The sequence below is a fragment of the Ceratotherium simum genome, chromosome 33 (assembly GCF_057802395.1).
Source record: "Ceratotherium simum simum isolate JZ-2026a chromosome 33, ASM5780239v1, whole genome shotgun sequence".
In the NCBI taxonomy this organism is placed as follows: Eukaryota; Metazoa; Chordata; class Mammalia; order Perissodactyla; family Rhinocerotidae; genus Ceratotherium; species Ceratotherium simum.
In genome coordinates, this window is record NC_141932.1 from 2593279 (window position 1) to 2613149 (window position 19871).

The window sequence follows — 19871 nt, forward strand, 5'->3', positions numbered from 1 at the left end:
AGTTCACAAAATCTTTAGACTATATACCCTGACAAGGACTGTAGTGACAAGAGAAACACAGACATAGAGGTCCTGAGAATTTCTACACACCTTCATACCATGAAGCCATAGTCACACAAACATCTGTGGATGCACCTTTAGAAGTGGCATAGTCCCTGTAGTTTGCTGCATCTTCTCCACTCCCTATTTCTCACACCTAGGTCTCTGGAACAATTATTGTTCTCACCTGGGCCCAGTAGATCTTCCAACTGGTGACACATGCCTACCATATTCTCTCCTTCACTGCACATAGCTCCACAAAGACCTGGGAAATAGCTTCCCATCAACACTGCCAGGAAATATGGGGCATCACTGGGAAGAAAGGGAACAATTCATGCAGCTCCCCGCACTGAAGGTTTCACAAGCACCCCTTCTCAGAGAGGCCTCTGGACCCACAAATAAACCTGAAACCCACACACGTGATTAGGATCACAAAGCCCTGCAGTCTTTCCTAGGAGGCTTTGGGAAGCAATGCAAATGAAGCCAAAATGGCACTAAAAACTATTTTCTGACTCATACTGTGCCCTTAACATGACACCGGGCCTCAATAAAGCTGTTCTCCCTTTCACAACCGCCAACCACAATTCTCTCCTAAACTTTCCACAAAGTTGCACTTAACTCCAAAATCAAAAGTGGCTTAAACAATCACGTATTTGTCAGTACATACATCAGTCCACAGTGAGGGAGGCAGTTTCCTTGTTGGGTTACATGGAGTAGGTGTAAATCCATCATGAGAATCACATGAAACAACATCCATGAAGAAGAGAAACCTCTGCAATCCACCAGTAAAACCCGGACTGCTCCTATGAGCAAAGCTTGGTCTTTTCTATGCCTTACACAGTTCAGCAAGATGGAATGAGGACCCCCAAGAGGCTCACATAACCCACAATTCCCTTCAGAGTTTGGAGAGCACAGAGGTCTACATTCCCTGAGTACACTGGGGTGACTGATGGACACTGTGGGGACATGACACATGGTAGTGATGAGGTACCTTCTGCCACAGGTGCTCTGCAATTTAGAAAGTTAACTTAGTTCCAGAAAGAATCACAAGTATCTGGTACTGATAGTGAATTGGGGATTCTCAGAAGTATGAGCTGCAAATTCTGGCTGATCAATCCCATTAACAGTGTACACTCTGCTGTGTTATGTTCAACTATGTGACAGCAAATTCAGATAATGGCTAAGGACTTTCTATAGTATGAACATTCTGCTGGGGGATGAGGGAAAATCTTCCACCAAAAGTCTCTGCACATTTGCTGCACAAATAAGGCTTTTGTTTAGTGTGGATTTTTTGGTGCTGAACAAATCTATCCTTGTGGTTGAAGATTTTCCCACATTCATTACACTAATAAGATCATTCTCTAGTGTGGATTCTCTAGTGTTCAAGAAGTTTTGTTTTCTGGATGAAGGACTTCCCACATTCACTGCACTCATTAGGCCTTTCTCCAGTGTGAACTTTCCAGTGATAAAGAAGACTAGAACTGTGTCTAAAGAATTTTCTACATTCGTCACACTCATAAGGCTTTCCTCCAGTGTGGAGGCACTGGTGCTCAACAAGTTGATACTTCCAGGTGAAGGCTTTTCCACATTCACTGCACGGATAACGCCTCTCTCTAGTGTGACCTTTCTGGTGCTTAAAGAGGTGACAGCTGAGTGGAAACAACCTCCCACATATGTTACACTTATAAGGCTTTTCTGCAGTGTGGATTCTCTGGTCAACAAGAAGTATTTTTTTGTACGTGAAGGACTTTCCACATTGACTACACTCATAAGGCCCTTCTCCAGTGTGAACTTTCTGGTGGTTAATGAGGCCAGACCTGCATGTAAACGACCTCCCACATTCATTACACTCATAAGATTTTTCTCCAGTGTGGATTCTTTGGTGCTCAACAAAACGATATTTCTGAATGAAGGCTTTCCCACATTCACTGCACTCATAGGTCCTTTTTCCAGTGTGAATTTTCTGGTGCTTAATGCATGTAAACGACCTTCCACATTGGTACACTCATAACGCTTTTCTCCAGTGTGGATTCTCTGGTGCTCAAGAAGTTTTGTTTTTTTTTTTGGAGCTGAAGGACTTTCCACATTGACTGCACTCATAAGGCTTTTCTCCTGTGTGGTTTCTCTGGTGCTCAACAAGACTGTGTTTGTGGCTGAAGGCTTTCTCACATTCACTGCACTCATAAGGCCTCTCACCAGTGTGAACTCTCTGGTGCTCCATGAATTTAACCTTTTCAGTGAAGTCTTGCCCACATTCACTGCATTTGTAATGCCCTTGCCAAGTGTAAGAGGCCTCCCTGTTCTTCCTGCTTCGAGGTGGTTGCTTTCCACTGTGGGTGGCCTTCTGCTGGAGAAAGTCCAGGTTACCCAAGAAATCCTTCTCAACCTCTCGGCATGTGAAAATATTGTCTGACACAAAGATTTTGCAGCTCTCTACACACAGGGACCTGTTCTCCTCCCTTCTGATGCATTTCTCTCCACTGTGCTGCTTCTGGTGCTGGTATAGATATAAGCTGAATGAGAACAATTTTCTACAAGCCCCAGAAGTGTATACTTTGAGCCTAGGTTGCACGCCTTTATTCTCAGCCAGGTACAAAATGTCTTTCTCCACCAGGACACACATATTACAGGAATGAGTCTTCAAGACAGAAGGGACTGCCTTTGGAGTCCTGCTCTGTGACACTCTTTCCACAGAAGTACACACTGCTCAGAAGGGGCCTCCTCAGCTTTTACTGCATGCCAATAACCTAAAAGCACAAAATGCTGACAACGTGGATGTAGACATTGATGGGACAGGACAGCCCATTACAATCTGTGTAGGACACAAGCATGAATGAGTCCATGGGTCTGTCTTCAGGACAACAAAGTCAGGATCAAGTGGAGTACCTGGATCTGCAGTACTAGGCTTCCGATGGTCACAAAGAGGAGGAGGTCTCACATCCAGCAAGAAAACAGGGTATGGTGCTATGCTAGGAGGAGAGGCCTGATACACTCACTCCTCTGCCCATGGTTCTCAGCAGGACCTTGTCTGCTGGGGACAGGTGAGTGCTGTGTAGAGTGTGTGTCCCATCCCAAGAAAAGGGAATCACAACTGGGTAGGTAGAGGCCAAGGACTATTTAAGTCTCTGTGCACATCACCTGACACATTCAGTGCAGACAAGTGTTGGAGGAGTGAGAGGAACAGCAGAGACATGGAGGACACAGAGGTAGGGGACACCCTGGGGTCAAAAGTCACAGTACAGGGGCTGGCCCAGTGGCACAAGCGGTTAAGTGTGTGTGCTCTGCTGCGGTGGCCTGGGGTTCGCCAGTTCAGATCCCGGGTGCACACCAATGCACCGCTTGTTGAGCCATGCTGTGGCGGCATCCCGTATAAAGTAGAGAAAGATGGGCATGGATGTTAGCTCAGGGCCAATCTTCCTCAGAAAAAAGAGGAGGATTGGCATCAGATGTTAGCTAAGGGCTGATCTTCCTCACACACACAAAAAAAGTCACAGTACAAATAAAAAGTGGGCAAAATGTCAAGAATGGGGAGGAAAGACAGAAATGAGGCATGGCCATGAGCCTTGCACTAAAACAGTAGTGAGCAAAGAACACTTACCTGGTAGGACTAGACTTCATCCACGACAGCACGCCTTCCTCCTGCTCCTACTTACCAGGCCCAGGATCCCATTGCCCCCTGTTGTGGCAGGGTAGAGAAGAAGGGGCATAACGTTTGGATTGATTTATGGAATGGGCTCTTTTGGCCCAATAAGACATTAATACAGTGGTTTTAGTGAGAAATAGTGTATGTATTTATTAGCAAGGCAATACGCTATATATATATACAGGTATACTACAACATAAGCATAAGCAAATAATAATTTAATAACAATGGAAAGAAATACAGTAGAGAGAGAGATCAGATTAGCACGCACAATATTTGCGCCCCTACACCAGGGAGAGTCCCTTTAATTGACATGGCTGGGCGGGAGTGCCGATCGAAAGGCGTCCCCTCCACAGGCAACACTCTCACCCAAGCAGAATTGTGAGTTGCTTTTATGTATGTTTTTACTTAGAGACCATCTCTATGGGAACTTTTGGTATTTTTTTTTTATTGTTATCCCGTGTGTACCTGTACTGTAACTCCCAGTACTTAACTCCAACCGGCACAGATGGCCGGTCTGTGCCTGTCCTTGACATTTTAGGAGTTTTATAACCTAAACAACTGCAGGTAGTATTGTGGGAGAAGGGCCAGTTTCCATTACAAGCAGCTGCTCTGCATTTTTTTTAGTGTGAGTGGTTTCCCAAGGTCACCAAGTGGACAAATACGGCAATACTTATGTTAAGTCATCTTGGCCGTGGCCGCTTGGTTATTTATAAGAAAGCAGCCACATGGACAGTGAACTTTGTACACAGCTACACATAAAACATCCCAGGATTATAATGTCAATGTATAAAATAAATAGAAAGCAATCATGAAAAATAGATTCCATATGTCAGGGTAATCAATTAAACAATCCTTTGGAATAAGAAATAGTATTAATTTGATTTTGTAAGTCATTGATTACAGAATTTAAGGTAGAGGTTTTATCAGTAACATTACAACAACATATTTTTGGTATCTGAATATATGATAATTTATGTAATAGGAAAAGGTAATCTAGAGCTGCTCGTTGAATTAATGCTTTTTTCGTAACTCTTGTAATTCTTTAGAAATAGCAAATAAAGCTCTAACAGTGTCATTTATAACATGAGTGAGTAAACAGAACAGATGTTTCATTTGTTTGTAATTATGTATAATTAATCCTGGATTGGGTAACAACCGGGTAGCTAATATTGTCATTGTGGATACTGGTAATAAGTTGACATGAGGATCACAATCTGGAGCTAAAGTTTTTTTATGTTGAACTCTTTTTTTGGGATATGTAACGAGTAGGGGTATTATTATTCCTACTCCATAAGCCATCGAAGTATCTTTTGGAATATATGAACAGGCTTGATCATCGTATAGCCAAAATAGTCCTGTAGGAAGAGTTACAGATGTGGCGCAGGGGGTTACAGTATGATTACAATAGGTAGGGATATAAGTGTAATTAAGGCAGTAACAGGTGGTACTGGTGGTACCGGAAATAGGAATTGAGGATGGGGGAATGAAGTACTGGTAAAAGTGTGGGTATGGTGTAGACCTAATCCTAGTAAGTTAGTTTGGAGTAAATTGGAAGGATCATCATTATTGCACAAGCAGAAAGAAGTAACATTAAGAACATTGTTAGCCAAATGAAGCCAAATATTAGACTTATCTAGAGTGCTGGTGGCATTTGGTAAAATGCTGACAAAAGCAGTATTGTTTATATATGGAGAGTTAGGTTTTCCTTTTTTTAATTTAATACATGAATAAAATCCTCCACTTCGTAAAGTGGAAGCAGGTAAAAGGATGGAATAATTTGTATTTTGTCTGTGTGACTGGTCAGAAATGTTATGATATGATAAGGTGGAAATCAGCTTTTGTGACCAAATAGTCTGTCCATTTAATGTCCAAGTTATAGGTCCAACCGGCGTGAAGCAGTCCGTCCAGCACTGCAACAGCAGTGGTTGTCCAACCGTGACGTTTAATGGCATCTCATTGTGGCAGCAATTAGCAAGCTGATTAACAGTATCTATTTATGTAGAGAAACAGCATTTTTAGGAACATGATATAGATTATTGTCTTTGGGGTACATAACAATCAGGCTATGGTTTCTTGTGTTATTATTTTGGCTGCTAGGGGAGCGGTATGTGGAGGGTATGTAACCCAAACTTTGGCTCCAGGTTTTTAATTACCTGTTGAGTTGAAGCCTTGTAGGGTTTTTTTGGATAAAATTGAAGGAGGGCTCCCCCTTTTTATCTGTGGTGTTATTAGGGGAAGGATAAGTAATTGTCCAATTTTATTTTCCTCTTGTAATGTAATTTTAGCATTATTGGTATTATATAAAATAAATTTTAATTTACCTTGATAGTTAGGGTCAATAACTCCGCCTAATACATCTATACCTTTAATGGTTAGTCTAGACCTGTTTTGTAACAATCCAAAGGTATTACTTGGGAAGTGTATTCCAATACCAGTCAAGACCATCTTTTGTCCCTTTGGGGGCAAGGACGTAGAGACAACAGCAGTTAAATCTATTTTAGTTGCTCCCATAGTTGCTCAACAAGGTGCTTTTTTTTGTTATTAATTGGCCAGTATTTTAGAGTGGCTAAATTTTTAGATATAGCCTTTACATGAATGGATGTTGAAGGTAATAACCTAGTTAAAGGAGTGTCATTAGGTCCTATGAGCCTATTGTTTAAAATATGTAAAGCAGCGTTTAAATGTGTATACCAGTTTTGTAGAGTTTTTACCCAATTTTTGTAGCTGTTGTTTTAACAATCCATTTTTTTTTTAATTAGACCAGCAGCTTGGGGATGGTAAAGAATATGATATATCCATTTAATATAATTTTCTTTGGCATAGGTACATACCAACTTACCTGTAAAGTGCGAACCATTGTTACTTTGTATTTGTTGAGGAGTGTCATAATATTGCCAAATTAAATTTAATACTTTTATTGTATTTTGTTGCGTAGCTGCTTGTGTAGGAACCGCAATAAGGTATCCTGAGTGTAGCCACAGCTGTACAAATATATATGTAACCATGGGAACGTGGGAGAGGTCCCACATAATCTATTTGCCATATTTGTGTAGGTGAGATTCCTTGCTTAATTTGTCCTGTATAAGGGTGGGGAATCTCTCTCTCATTTCATTGTTGACAAATCATGTATTGTTGGATGGTAGATGCAATCTCATCATGTGTGATAAGGATTCCCCTTTGTAATGCCCACCTGTATGTAGCTTGTTTTTCCAAATGTCCACTCCTTTTGTGGACGTATTGTGCCAGTCCCGGATTAGTTTTGGCGGAGCAAATTTGTACTAGTTGATCCACCTGTGCGTTATATTTTTCTTTTGTTGAAATCAAAGGACTATGAGCATCAACATGAAATATTGAAATAGTAGTTGATTCATTCCATTCCCAAATATCTTTTCATAATGGCTGACCCCATATTTGTTTGTCTCCAATTTTTTATCCCTGTCGTTTTTATTGTGTCATCCATGTTGTTAATGCCTGTGCTACCGCCCATGAATCAGTAGAGATGAAGCATTGTCTCTGTTTCTGTTGTATTGTCTGATATACTGCATTAAGTTTAGCATATTGGCTACTTATATCATCCCCGGTAGTAACAATTGTTTGTTGAGTTGATGGATTATAAGCTACCGCCTTCCATTTTTTTAGTCCCCCTACAACTTTAGCAGAACCATTAGTAAACCAAGCATGTTGTTTTTGCTCCTCTGTGAGAGAATCATACGGGCCTCCCATTCTATGGGGGATTCTTCATGCTGCCCTGTGGGAGAAATCTGAGTCTCCATGTCGTACGTAGAAATTTGTTTATGTAATAGTGATATTTCCTTAGGTTTGGGTTTTGCCCTATCTTGGATATATCATTGTTATTTAATTATATTAGCCTCCTGAGCATAACCAATTTTATGTGTAATGGGGTTACTTTGGATCCATTGTATTATAGGGATTTGAGGTCTTAATATGACTTGATGGTTTAAGGTTAATTCTTCTGAATCTAATAAGGCCCAATAACAAGCCAACAGCTGTTTCTCAAAGGGTGTGTAATGTTTACTAGCGTCTAGAAGTTTATGGCTCCAGAAACCTAATGGAAAGCGTTTAGTTTCCTGCTTTTGCCAGAGATTCCAGTTAGCATAGCAATCCGTAACATCTACCTGAATTTTAATAGGTCCTTCCTCTATAGGCCATAAATCTAAGGCAGTCTGTATTGTTTGTTTAGCAGCTTTAAAATCCTCCTCCTGGGAGAGGCCCCACTCAAAAGCATATTTTTTTTTTGGTTATATAGGGGAGCTAATAAATGACTAAGATGAGGTATATGAGGCCACCAAAATCCACATAATCCAATAAAACTTTGGGCTTTTTTTTTATTATGTGGGACCGTAAAATCGAGTATTTTTTGACGTGTCTTAGGTAAAATTTTTTGTTTACCAGCATTTTATAATATTTTTTAAAACTTTACCGTTGTGCTTGGTCCTTGTATTTTTGCTGGATTAGTTTTTTAGCCTTTTGCAGTTAAAAGCTCTATGAATTTAGTTAATTGCTCCTGTGTCATTTATTTTGATGTTTCTTGTATTATTATATCATCTATATAATGTGTCAACTGCACGGCCGGTGGTAATTTAAACCGAGAAAGAGTTTCAGCCACCTGCCTATGACAGATGGTTGGACTATGTATATATTCTTGGGGGAGTCTAGTAAATGTATATTGTTGGCCCATCCATGTAAAAGGCAAACTGTTTTGGGGCTTCCTCAGGAATTGGTATGGTAAAGAAAGCATTGGCTAGGTCCACTATTGCACATTAAGTGCCAGGGTGACATTGAATGGACTCTATAAGGGACATCAAATCAGGGACAGCAGCCTGTATTGGGGGAGTAACTTTGTTTAATTCCAGGTAATCTACTGTCATTCACCAGGTATCATTTTTTTTTTTTTTTTTACTGGCCAAATTGGATTATTTTAAGCTGTTGTAACACGTTTTAATATTTCTATAGCTAAATAGCCTGTAATGCTGTCAGTAATCTCTTGTTGTCCTCCTGGGATTCTATACTGTTTTTTATTAATTAGCTGAGTAGCAACGAGTACTGGCATAGTGTATGGCAATTTGCTCACAATGACTGCATGTTTGTGGAAGGAAGCAGCTCTTATTGCAAACTGATATCTCCCATCAGCAAGATTTTAAGTGAGCCCCTTAAAAATGTCAATTCCTATTATATACTTTGGTATTAGAACAATCATTACTAAATACATTTGTTTTGGTAATTGGCCTATTTGTATCATAATATTAGCAGCTGTGATTCAAATTTCCTTTCCTCCCGATCCAGTAATCACAACCGGTGCTCCCTTAAACTTTATAGAGTTTTTACTAATGAGAGTGGCCTCTGCCCCTGTATCCATTAGAGCTCCTACTGCAGTAATTGAACCATTTTTTAAATATATTTTTAGTGGGACATGGGGGCGTGCATCCCACCGAATAGTGGCAGCGGTCTCGAGCAGCAAGGGGGCTTGGCCTGTTTCTCAGTCCCAAAGTCCTGCAAGCAATGGATCTGCTGCGGGAGGCGCACTGAGACTGACAGGGGTACTGATAGCTTTTTAGCGGGGGAGGCCCCTCTTCCTTGTTGACCTTTTTATATTTAGCCCCCTTTTTTAATATAGTTTTCATAGATGTCTTGTGTCTGCCCCATCTATTTGATCTTTTGGAATTCCTGGCTGTAGCAGGGCCATGAACATGTCTTTTTGTGACATTTCATCTTTTGTTTCCCTTTTATTGGAAGGAGGCTTATTAGCCTCCCAGTCCCCTAAATCTCCTAATTGTATAATTTTATCTATAATCCCCGAAACAGGATTTTTAGTTTTATTCATTAATAGAGTCATAATAACTTGTTTATATGTGGGGCGAGCAGTTTTAATTAGCTTATTACGAACTTGGATGCTTAGACCCATTGTATTTAAGGCTTCACCAGACCCCAAAAACATAGCCCGCTTTATTGTTTCTTTTCTCAGTTTTTGGACACAATCTTTTAAAGTATACCATGGTCTATCAGTGTCCAGCCACATATCATCCATAGGACATTTGTCTTGAGCTTCCTTTATTGCAAGAGCCAATAAAGTTGTATCATCAGTGTTTTGTCCATGATCATTAGTGGGGTGAGCATTCATGCTCCAATCTCGGAAAGCTCCCCGTATTACTGGGTCATTGGAGAGCGTCACAAACTTAAATGCATCTTCAGCATCCAAGTTGATCTCAGCAGCCCCCATATTATATAGATGAACTAACCAAGTCAAAATAGTTTTACCAGGCTTTTGTGTAGCCCGAGCTAAGATATCAGAAATTTCCTGCTGAGTAAAATCTTCTATTATGTCCCTTCTGACCAAATGTTTCCCATTAGTTTTTATTCGCCTTCGCCGCAGAGGGCGTGCTTCCAGCTGTTTAGGTCGGGGATTAGGCTCTTTCTCATAATCAGTCCCCTCTGAATCATCATCCCAAATATCACCATCCCAAGTATCCGGGTCCCATTCAGGACCGGCCGAGGCTACTGCCATATGTACTTTCTGTTTGTTACTTTCCCTTTCCTCTTCTTATATTTATACTTAGTCATTCTCACAGCTGCTTTTTCTGTTATATGTTGCTAATTACGAGCCTGATCTCCCAACACATAATTTTGGCATTGAATCATGGCCAATTGGGACTGTAAGTTTGACATTTCTTTTTCCAAAAGTGCCTTCTCTTTTTGTATTTTATCTCTGTCCTCAATAGCCCAACCGTAAGCAGTTAACAGGCACCAGCCCCGCCCTGTTAGAAAAGAAGCATCATCCTTGCCTCTCCTTTCTACTGACTGTAAAGCTTTAGTGACATCTAGCGGTTCGTGTCGGTGCACGCCAATGTCCCAAGATTCACAGAGGCCCCACCGGCGAGCCCACTCCACAGCCAAAACACAAAAAGGAGGGTCTTCCCACCCGGGAATTTCAACAGGGGTGGTAGCAGTATTGGTGCGTTTGAACAGAAAGGCCATTCTCCCAGTCAATCCTGCTCACAGCACCAAAAATGTTGTGTCAGGGGAGAGAAGAAGGGGCACAACGTTCGGATTGACTTATGGAATGGACTCTTTCAGCCCAATAAGACACTAATAAGCTGGGTTTAGTGAGAAATAGTGTATATATTTATTAAGAAGACAATAGGCTACATATATATATATACAGGTATACTATAGCATAAGCATAAACAAATATAATAACAATGGAAAGAAATAGAGGGGAGAGAGAGAGAGAGACATCAGATCAGCACTCACAGTATTCGTACCCCTACACCTGGGAGAGTCCCTTTGACTGACACGGCTAGGCGGGAGTGCCGATCAAAAGAGGAAAAATATCAGATTGACCGAAAAGAGAAACATCAGATCCACTGAAAGAGGAAAAACATCGGATCGATTGAAAAAGAGAAACATCAGATCGATCGAGGGAGAGAACATCAGATCGGGTACTTACAACATCCATGCCCTTATGCCGGGGAGAGTCCCTTTAATTGACACGGCTAGAGGGGAGTGCCCATCCAAAGAGGTCCTGGGCAAGGCGTGCCCCCCACAGGCGAGACTCTCGCCCAAGCAGAAATATGAGTTGCTTTTATGCATGTTTCTACTTAGAGACTATCTCTATGGGAACTTTTGGTATTTTTCCTTCTCATCGTTATCCTGTGTGTATGTGCACTGTAACCCCTGGTACTTATCTCCAACCGGCACAGATGGCCGGCCTGTGTCTGTCCTTGACATCCCAGGAGTTTTATAACCTAAATAATTGCAGCTAGTATTGTGGGAGAAGGGCCGGTTCCCACCACAAGCAGCTGCTCTGCATTTTTTTTGGTGTGGCTGGTTTTCCAGGGTCACCAAGTGGACAAACCTGACGATACTTATGTTAAGTCAGCCCCTCCCTATGGACAGAGAGGTGTCTATACCATCAGGCACCCAGGGCTATCCTCCACCCCTCAGATCAACTTGGACAACTAACAGAGACCTAGCAGATCCAAGTCCTAAGGAGAAAATAGGGTAGTTAAGTGGTCAACACTGGCCCAGCGTCACCCTACACATGGCCGACCACAAGAAAGAATCCATTACTAGAAGAACCTGGGGGAAAGTCTTGAAAAATAATCTAGTGCGGCCCACAAATACTGACAAGTGTGTGTAACTGCTGACACAGGCAGTGCACAAAACAAGGGGGTCACATCCTGTGACAGAGATCTTCCACAGATCCAATAGTCAATATCGCAAGAGTAGCAAAGCGAACTGGTATCAGTCAGGCAAGTGACGACTCTGAGATCAAACTCTTGTGTGAAAGGCCTCAGGATAGAAGGTTGTTAGGGCTCAACATACACAGTGCCTATGCCAGGAAACCACGGAAGGAAGCAGTGACCATGGTCCAGGTCTGGGAAAATCAGGGTGAGACCCAGAAAAAGGAGAAGAGCAGAGCACAGTACAGGGCAATGGTGTGGGAGTAATAGTTCTTAACCAGGGAGGCTGTAAGTGACCAGTTCTCCAGCATCACATCTTGGTACAGGTATCTCTGGGCATCATCAAGGAGACCCCACTCCATCTGGGAGAAATACACAGCCACATCCTCAAAAGTCACATGGCCCTGTCATGATGCAGGCAGAGCAGCTCATAAGCAGCCGCTCTAACCAGGACGCTCAGGTCATGTCCTGCCTTCCTAGCTCCCCAACTCAGAGAAGACAGTAAGCCCTGGTGTCACTGGTACTTGCTCTCTCTTCATGTCCCACTGATCCCTGTCTCCAACCATCAGGAAGAACAGACATGGGGAAAGGCAGTCACATCTATGATTGGAGACTGACAGAGTCCCAACCACTGTCCTCACAGTCAACTGTCCTGGGATTGCACAGATCATGCCACACACAATAACACTTAAGCTCAGCCTTCTGCTTAATCCCTGAGTACAAGGACCCTGAGTACCTCCTCACACTCCTTCTCCATCTGCTCAGCACTATGGGACCACTCCTCTCTCACATGCCAGACCACGACCACTACACCTACAACACCACTGCCACCTCTGTCCATGCCTTACACATCTCACTGGCTTCCCGACATGCCACTCAGCAGATGGCAACCAGGCAGTGCCTGCCAAATGCAACCAGGACCCACGGCTGTCCCAGGCCTCTGATGGACCCCACTGCCAGTGGAGGTCCAAGCACTGCTTTGAAGACTTCCCCACCTGGCCCTGCCCCTTGTTCCAACCTCAGCCACCCAGACCTTGTGTGAAGTCAGACAGCCTAAGCCCTCATCCTCTTTAGTGTTGCATGTGTTGTCCATACATCAGTCACATCCTTCCTCTCTACACCCCCTCTCACTCAAAGCCCAGCCCCACTTCTCCCACCACAGCCCAAGAGACTCTCCCAGGTGACCTCATTCACCCTGAAGCTAATCTGTCATCCAGTCTGACACTCTTCAGGCTCCACCAGGAGTTATTACAGAACTCTGAGACTGTAGAGGGGAGAAAAGCACCAGGCCTTACCTCAGCGTCATCTGACCTCCAATGTTGCTATGTCTCTCAATAAGTCTCTTACCCACCCTCTGGGACTCCTGTGCGAACACTCAGACCTCCACCTAAGGCCTGTTCTCACACCACAGCTAGTCTTGGTCACTGTACTTCATCATCTGTCTTAGTGATGACAGCCACTCCTATCTAGGAGCCCAACCAAGTGGGCAGTCCATGGAGAATACTCTGAACATAGTTCCTGCATACTAGAATTGCCACCATGACCTAGGGAGTGCCCCTCTTCAATACGACAGAGCCCACATGACAGCCACTCCCTGATGGGTATCTTCAAATTCAATCACTTCTCTAAACTCTAGATGTATGTTTCTAGATGTCCACTGAAGGCTTCTACTCATAGACCTTAACTGTATCTCAGACTTGACATGGCAAAATCTAACTCCTAAGTGTATTTCTGTTAATTACTCCTACTGTTGTCTTTCCATTTCAGCAATGTCACATACACAGTTTCACTTGAACTCAAACATCTTGGGGTCATGCCAGATCTCTCACTCACCCTTTCCAGCAAAAAATCACCCCTTTTACAAAACAGATTCAGAAACCAACCTCTTCTCCAACTACAGAGCCATGACTATGATACAGCCACCATCAACACTCACCAGGACTGTAGCCTCCACTGGGGTCTCCCTGCCTCCAAGCTCACCCCTACAATCTGTCCTCCACTCTGCCTGTTTAGACATGAGTCAGATCACTTTCATCCTCTGCTCAAAAAGTCCATGGACCCACCACCCTCAGCAGAGGTCCAGCTCCTCAGGCTACCAATCCAGGACTGACTCTTCCCCCTCAATCTCTATTCCCAGCAGATGGAATGGAGTCCTGCAGTTCCCTGAACACTCCCAACTCATTCTCATCTCCAAGCACGTGGACACACTGGTTCCTGTGCCCAGGAAACATTTCATCATTTCACTTTACTAACTGGAGAAATGAGATTCCCTCAGGAGAATTTCTGACCTAGATTAAGGACCCTGTGCCTGAAGTGACCCCAGGGGCCAGAACTCAGGGCCAAGAGTCCCAAGAAACCACTATTTCCTATGTCTGTGTGCCAGGATCGTGGGCGTAGTAATTAGGGCTGGTGAGGTACTTGAACTTCTTCTACTTACCTGTGAAGGGTCCATAAATGATGCTGCTACCATGGGAACCTTGGGAAGAGGGAGGATGTCACAGAAAGGTGATCATGCGTGGTGGAAAAAGCTAAACCGTTCTATTCCTTCCTTGCCCTGGAGTAGGATGTTCTCAGGCTGAAATCTAACCTCAGTTCCTTGGGTCCTCAGAGCTACCTCTTAATAGCTGAATGGCCTTGGACAAAGATTCAACCTCCCAGAGATTCAGTGTCCTCATTTGTAAAATGGCAACACTTATGGTGCCTACCTCAGAGCACTGAAGCAGACTGCACACATCCCTTAGGCATCTGACCACAGGATTAACATTTCTGTAAATGTTTTTGAAAATTAGGTGTTTCTTACATGTCTTTTAAGTCTTTATGTGAATGTCATATTTGATCATTGAGGTTTCTGTGATTGTCTTTGTGACACCAAGTATGTGGTGTCTTTTTCAACACCAATTAAATGATTCTCTAACAATAACTGGGTGTCCTACAATTCAATCCTATTCTCACCAGAATCCACAGGTCTGAGGGCTCTGTCTCAAAGGCTGTCTTCCCTGCAGAAGCCAGTTGCAAGTCCCCAATCCCCAGGCTACTGGTATTTCTGTCCCACTTGGCTACAAATTCAAGGTTTCCCATTGACCTCTCCTCAGTTTCAATAATTCGGTAGAAAGAGTCACAGAACTTGGGAAAACACTTCACTTACATATACTGGTTTATTATAAAGGGTACAAATTGGGATCAGCCAAATGGGGAGATGTGTAGGGCAAGGTGTGGGGTGAGGGCAGCAGAGAGTTTCCATGCCCTTTCAGTATGATCCACCCTCCCAGCACTTCCGCCATTTCAATGTGTTCACTAACCTGAAAGTTCCCTGAATCTCACTGCTTAAGTTTATATTCCTAAGCTCCAACTTCCCTCCCATCTTTGGGCTCAGGGTGAGGCTAAGCACTTTGTCTTTCTGGTGAGCAGACCCATCCCAAGGCTACCTAGGGGAGCCACCCTAAGTCATCTCACTATAATAAACTCCTGTGTGATAAAACGAGCTAGTTATGAAAAACAAAGACTATTAATACCCAAGAAATTCCAAGGGTTTTAGGAAGTCTATGTAAAGATTACAGGAAAGAACCCAAACTTATACGTAAATATATATATATACATGTATATACATACATGTATAAAGGCATATAGATATATATATATACACACACACAGAAATATATATAATATTATAGCACAGGTATAAGTTGTCATTTCAATGAATTACTGGAGTCATACCTGACATACCAAAGTTTTGGTCAATGAAGGACAGCACATATTGTGGTAGTCCCAAAGATTAGTATCATAGAGCCTAGCTGTGTAGTAAGCTATACATTTAGGTTTGTGTAAGTACAATGTATGATGTTCACACAACACCAAAATTGCCTAACGACACATTTCTCAGAGGGTAGTCCAACCTTAAGAGATACATGACTGTATTTCCTTGCATAAATTTAACCTGTTAAAGCTAAAAGTTTTAAACCTGTGCTCTCCTGGTAGAGCTGAGGCATCTGTGACCCTGACTGGGCCTGGGCTGCTCCACCAGCCTGGCTGACCTTTCTCTGGCTCCACAGGGAGTGGACAATCCGCCCATTCCTCAGAGCAGAGAATCTGCACGACCTCACACCTCCATCTCCATCCCTGGCAGGGCTCCTCCTTACTCTTTACACCTTCCCCTCCACCAAAAAGCCTTGGAACCACAGGACTCTCCCTTCTGCTGCCCCCTCAGAAAGTCCCACCCACTCCGCCTGTCCTCCAGCCCCACCCTCTCTTCCTCCATCTCCAGGCCTATCTCATAGAAAAGCATTAAGATTTTCCCTCCTAAATTTGAGATTCAGCCCTGGCTCTGGTACACTACTTGGGCTATCACCACATGGACATGAATGAGACCGCTCCTGTCTGCCCCATCTCCAGATGGAACATTCCAGCTGCCTTTGAGTCACCTCTATTTTGGGATCTCAGAAACAACATGTCCAAAATCCAATTACTAATCTCTCCCTGAAACCTGCTCCCCTCACCTGTTTCCCCATCTCAACTCCTCCAGATGTTCAGCCAAAAGAAAATCTTGATTGTCCTTCACTCTGCCCTTTGCTCACAGCCACACTCGCTGCAGCAGGAAATCCTGTCGGTTTTCTTTATATTTATCAGGAATCTTCTGACTTACAGTCCTTCTACCGCCACTGCTCTGGTCCACGAACCAGCATCATTCTTTGGAGTCTATTCCAGAAAGCTCCTCACAGGTCTCCCTGCCTCCACCCTTGTCACGCCGCCCCCACTCTGTCTTCCCCGAGCAGCCTTTGAAATTCTTTGACTACTCTATCTTAGAGATCGTGTTCCTCTTTTATTCACAACCCTCCACGGCTCCCAGAATCCTCAGACTGACGGCCCAGCTGCTCAGGCTGCCATCGCAGAGAGACTCCTCCTCACACTCTCTGTTTCCTGCACACAGGAGTCGGACCCCAGGTTTCCCGGATGCTCCCGGCTCAGGCGCACCTCCAAGGCTTTGCACACGCTGCTCCCACGGCCTTTCACCCTCTTCCACACTTCATCACACTGGCTCTCAGAAATGGGGACCCCACCCCTGAACCCCCACTGTTCTGGAGACGGGGTCCTGAACTGCAGCGACCTGAGCAGGAGACTCTCATCGGGGGCTTTACGATTTGGGTCAGGATCTGGGGAACGCAATGGTCACCTGGGCCGAGTGCATTTGCGCCTTCATCGCCGTAGGACCCTCTGGGCGCCAGGCTGCCGGGAGACGCGTGCGATAAAAGAGGAGACCAGGTCCGGAGGTCCCAGAGGGAGGTTACCCGGGCCGCGCTCAGCGAACCTCAGACTGGCTCCTGTGCCGTGGGGACGACACTTCCTCTCGCTCTTTCCACCTCCAGTTCCCTCGGCCCGACCCACTGACCTGGAGCCTCCGATCGGGTGGACAGCATCAAAATCTGCCAGAGGACCGCCTTGAGGGAGATGCCGGAAGTCCCGCCCCGTCCCACATCAGACTCACGGAAACGCCCGAAGTGTGGGCTTTCATTGGTGCAGAGCAGCAAGGACGTTGAGCGCACAGTGTTCTGGGTAATGGAGTTTCTCTCACGCAGCAGATTGACGCGCAGACCAGGCCTACTATTAACATCTAGGGCATTAATGGGCCAAGTGACCCCGTGAGAAAGGACAACTAAAGACACATCAAAATAGAACCTCTAGGGCCGCCCCGTGGCTTCGCGGTTAAGTGCGCGCACTCCGCTGCTGGCGGACCCCAGGCACCGCTTCTCTGGCCATGCTGAGGCCATGTCCCACATGCAGCAACTGGGGTGATGTGCAACTATGACATGCAACTATCTACTGGGGCTTTGGGGGGAAAATAAATAAAAAAATTAAAAAAAAAATAGAACCAGCAAAGTGTATATAAACAATTTTTTTAATTGGCTTTAACTCGTATTTCTAAATATAAAAGATGATGCAGGAATACAAAGAGTGCACTGAAAGGCTTAAAAGAGTGAGAGTCGCTCCAGTCCTTAATTTTTGTTTTTCTCTGTTTTATTTTCTACATAAAGACTACAGAGGTGAAAATCTTGGAGGAATTTTCAAGTAAGAAAAATCAAGTCAATAAGACTTTGGAATAAAAATGTAAATTGTATTCAACAAAATATCTTGGTTATCTTCCTTAGTGCCTAAAACGTAAATACATAAAATTAGATAACATAAATCCATTGGTGACACTATTAACTTGGCATGCCTTGCCACGCCACTAAGAGATAAGATTGTGCTAAAATACTAGTTTTGTGTGGGAGTGAGGTGAGATGCTGGTAATAATAGTTATGTGTAAAAATCCCAACATTGTTTTGGAATTGGAGAAGCTATTTATAAATGTCATAAAGCAATGCATATAGAAGATACAAAAATTATTTTAATATACAAGGTTGGAATTAGTTTTCTAAAAGAGGCTAAAGCAAATCATATATTTACAATAAGAAAACTTGTGTCTGACTGGCACACTGGCATAGAATTTAAGTTGAAAACTAGCAGAATAAACTGTAAAGTTTTTACAGAGGCACTCTCATATTTACATTCCTCCTTTAAGTCTGAACTGTGATGGTGCTACAGTATATTGGGAAATGGCTGCTTTAAAAAAAAAATGTTCAGGGGATAGAATATGCAACTGGCAAAACTCTAATTTTCATCCCTGCTTTTAATCATACACAAAAATTAATTTCAGATTAAAATGGCTTAAATGGGAATAAAATATATATACATCTTAAAAGATCATGGAAGACAATGGACTTGTGAAGGATAGAGCAGGAGTTCTCAAACTGAATATAAAAATTATCACAAAATGTACACTAACTATAGGAAAATAAGTCTTGCCATTACCACAAAAAATATCATAAACATCGTAATGACAATACAAATGAAAAGATATTCAGCCATCTATAATTTTTACAAAGCTAATATATAAATAATAAACTTAATAACTCCTACAGATTAACGAAGAGAAAAATTGACAACCGGAGATTGCAAAACTCTTACATACCACTTTAGATTAAAATTACAAAAGGCAAACAATTAAAAAGAAAATCCTTATTGGCAATTAGAAAAATGGAAATTAAAATAAAACAGATTGGGGGCCAGCCCTGTGGCGTAGTGGTTAAGATCCAGTGCTCCGCTGCTGGCGCCCGGGTTCAGATCCTGGGGGCGCACCAAGGCACCGCTTGTCAGGCCATGCTGAGGCGGCATCCCACATAAAGTGGAGGAAGATGGGCACAGATGTTAGCTCAGGGCCAGTCTTCCTCAGCAAAAAGAGGAGGATTGGCATGGATGTTAGCTCAGGGCTGATCTTCCTCACAAAAAAAAGAAAAAGAAAAAAAATAAAACAGATTGGTGGGACTCAGGAAATAAGACATTACCAAATATTAGTAACACTGAACATATTAGTAAATATCATAAACCAACATTATTTTGGAGAAGAGTTTGGTATTATACAACAAATTTTTTTTTTTTTTGGTGAGGAAGATCGGCCCTGAGCTAACATCTGCCAATCCTCCTCTTCTTTTGCTGAGGAAGACTGGCCCAGGGCTAACATCCATGCCCATCTTCCTCCACTTTATATGGGACGCCGCCACAGCATGGCTTGACAAGTGGTGCATCGGTGCGCGTCCGGGATCTGAACCAGCGAACCCTGGGCCGCCGCAGCAGAGCGTGCGCACTTAACCGCTTGCGCCACAGGGCCAGCCCCTACAATAAATTTAAACTTATGTCTCTTTGTGCAAAACAATTCTTCCTATGCATTACATGACCCAGTGTCCAAACCAGAACACACAGCAGGTGTGTCTTAGGTGTGGGGATACAACTGCCAAAAACAAGGACAAAGCAAGCAAACACACAAACAAAACTTTTGAGAAGAGAATGTAAAAATATTTTTTCATACCCTAGAATACTCTACAAAAATGAAAAGAAGTTGATACGCATGTGTCAAAAGAAAATTTCACAGACACTTCATATTTGGATCTAATTGG

General features: G+C 43.2%; 1 long non-coding RNA gene and 1 pseudogene across 1 annotated transcript in view; one reads left to right on the plus strand and one right to left on the minus strand.

Annotated features, from left to right (window-relative positions):
• The window catches only part of LOC147912694 (uncharacterized), a 58775-nt gene extending 41500 nt beyond the window's left edge, over positions 1-17275 (minus strand). Inside the window, exons 1-2 of the long non-coding RNA XR_015549408.1 lie at positions 17054-17275; positions 3638-3715 (exon numbers count right to left, since the gene is read on the minus strand). This is a non-coding gene — a long non-coding RNA (uncharacterized LOC147912694). The remainder of the gene's footprint in view (positions 1-3637; positions 3716-17053) is intronic.
• A 53-nt stretch (positions 17276-17328) lies between these two features.
• Positions 17329-19871, plus strand: part of LOC101405543 (vomeronasal type-1 receptor 1-like) — a 34738-nt pseudogene continuing 32195 nt past the window's right edge.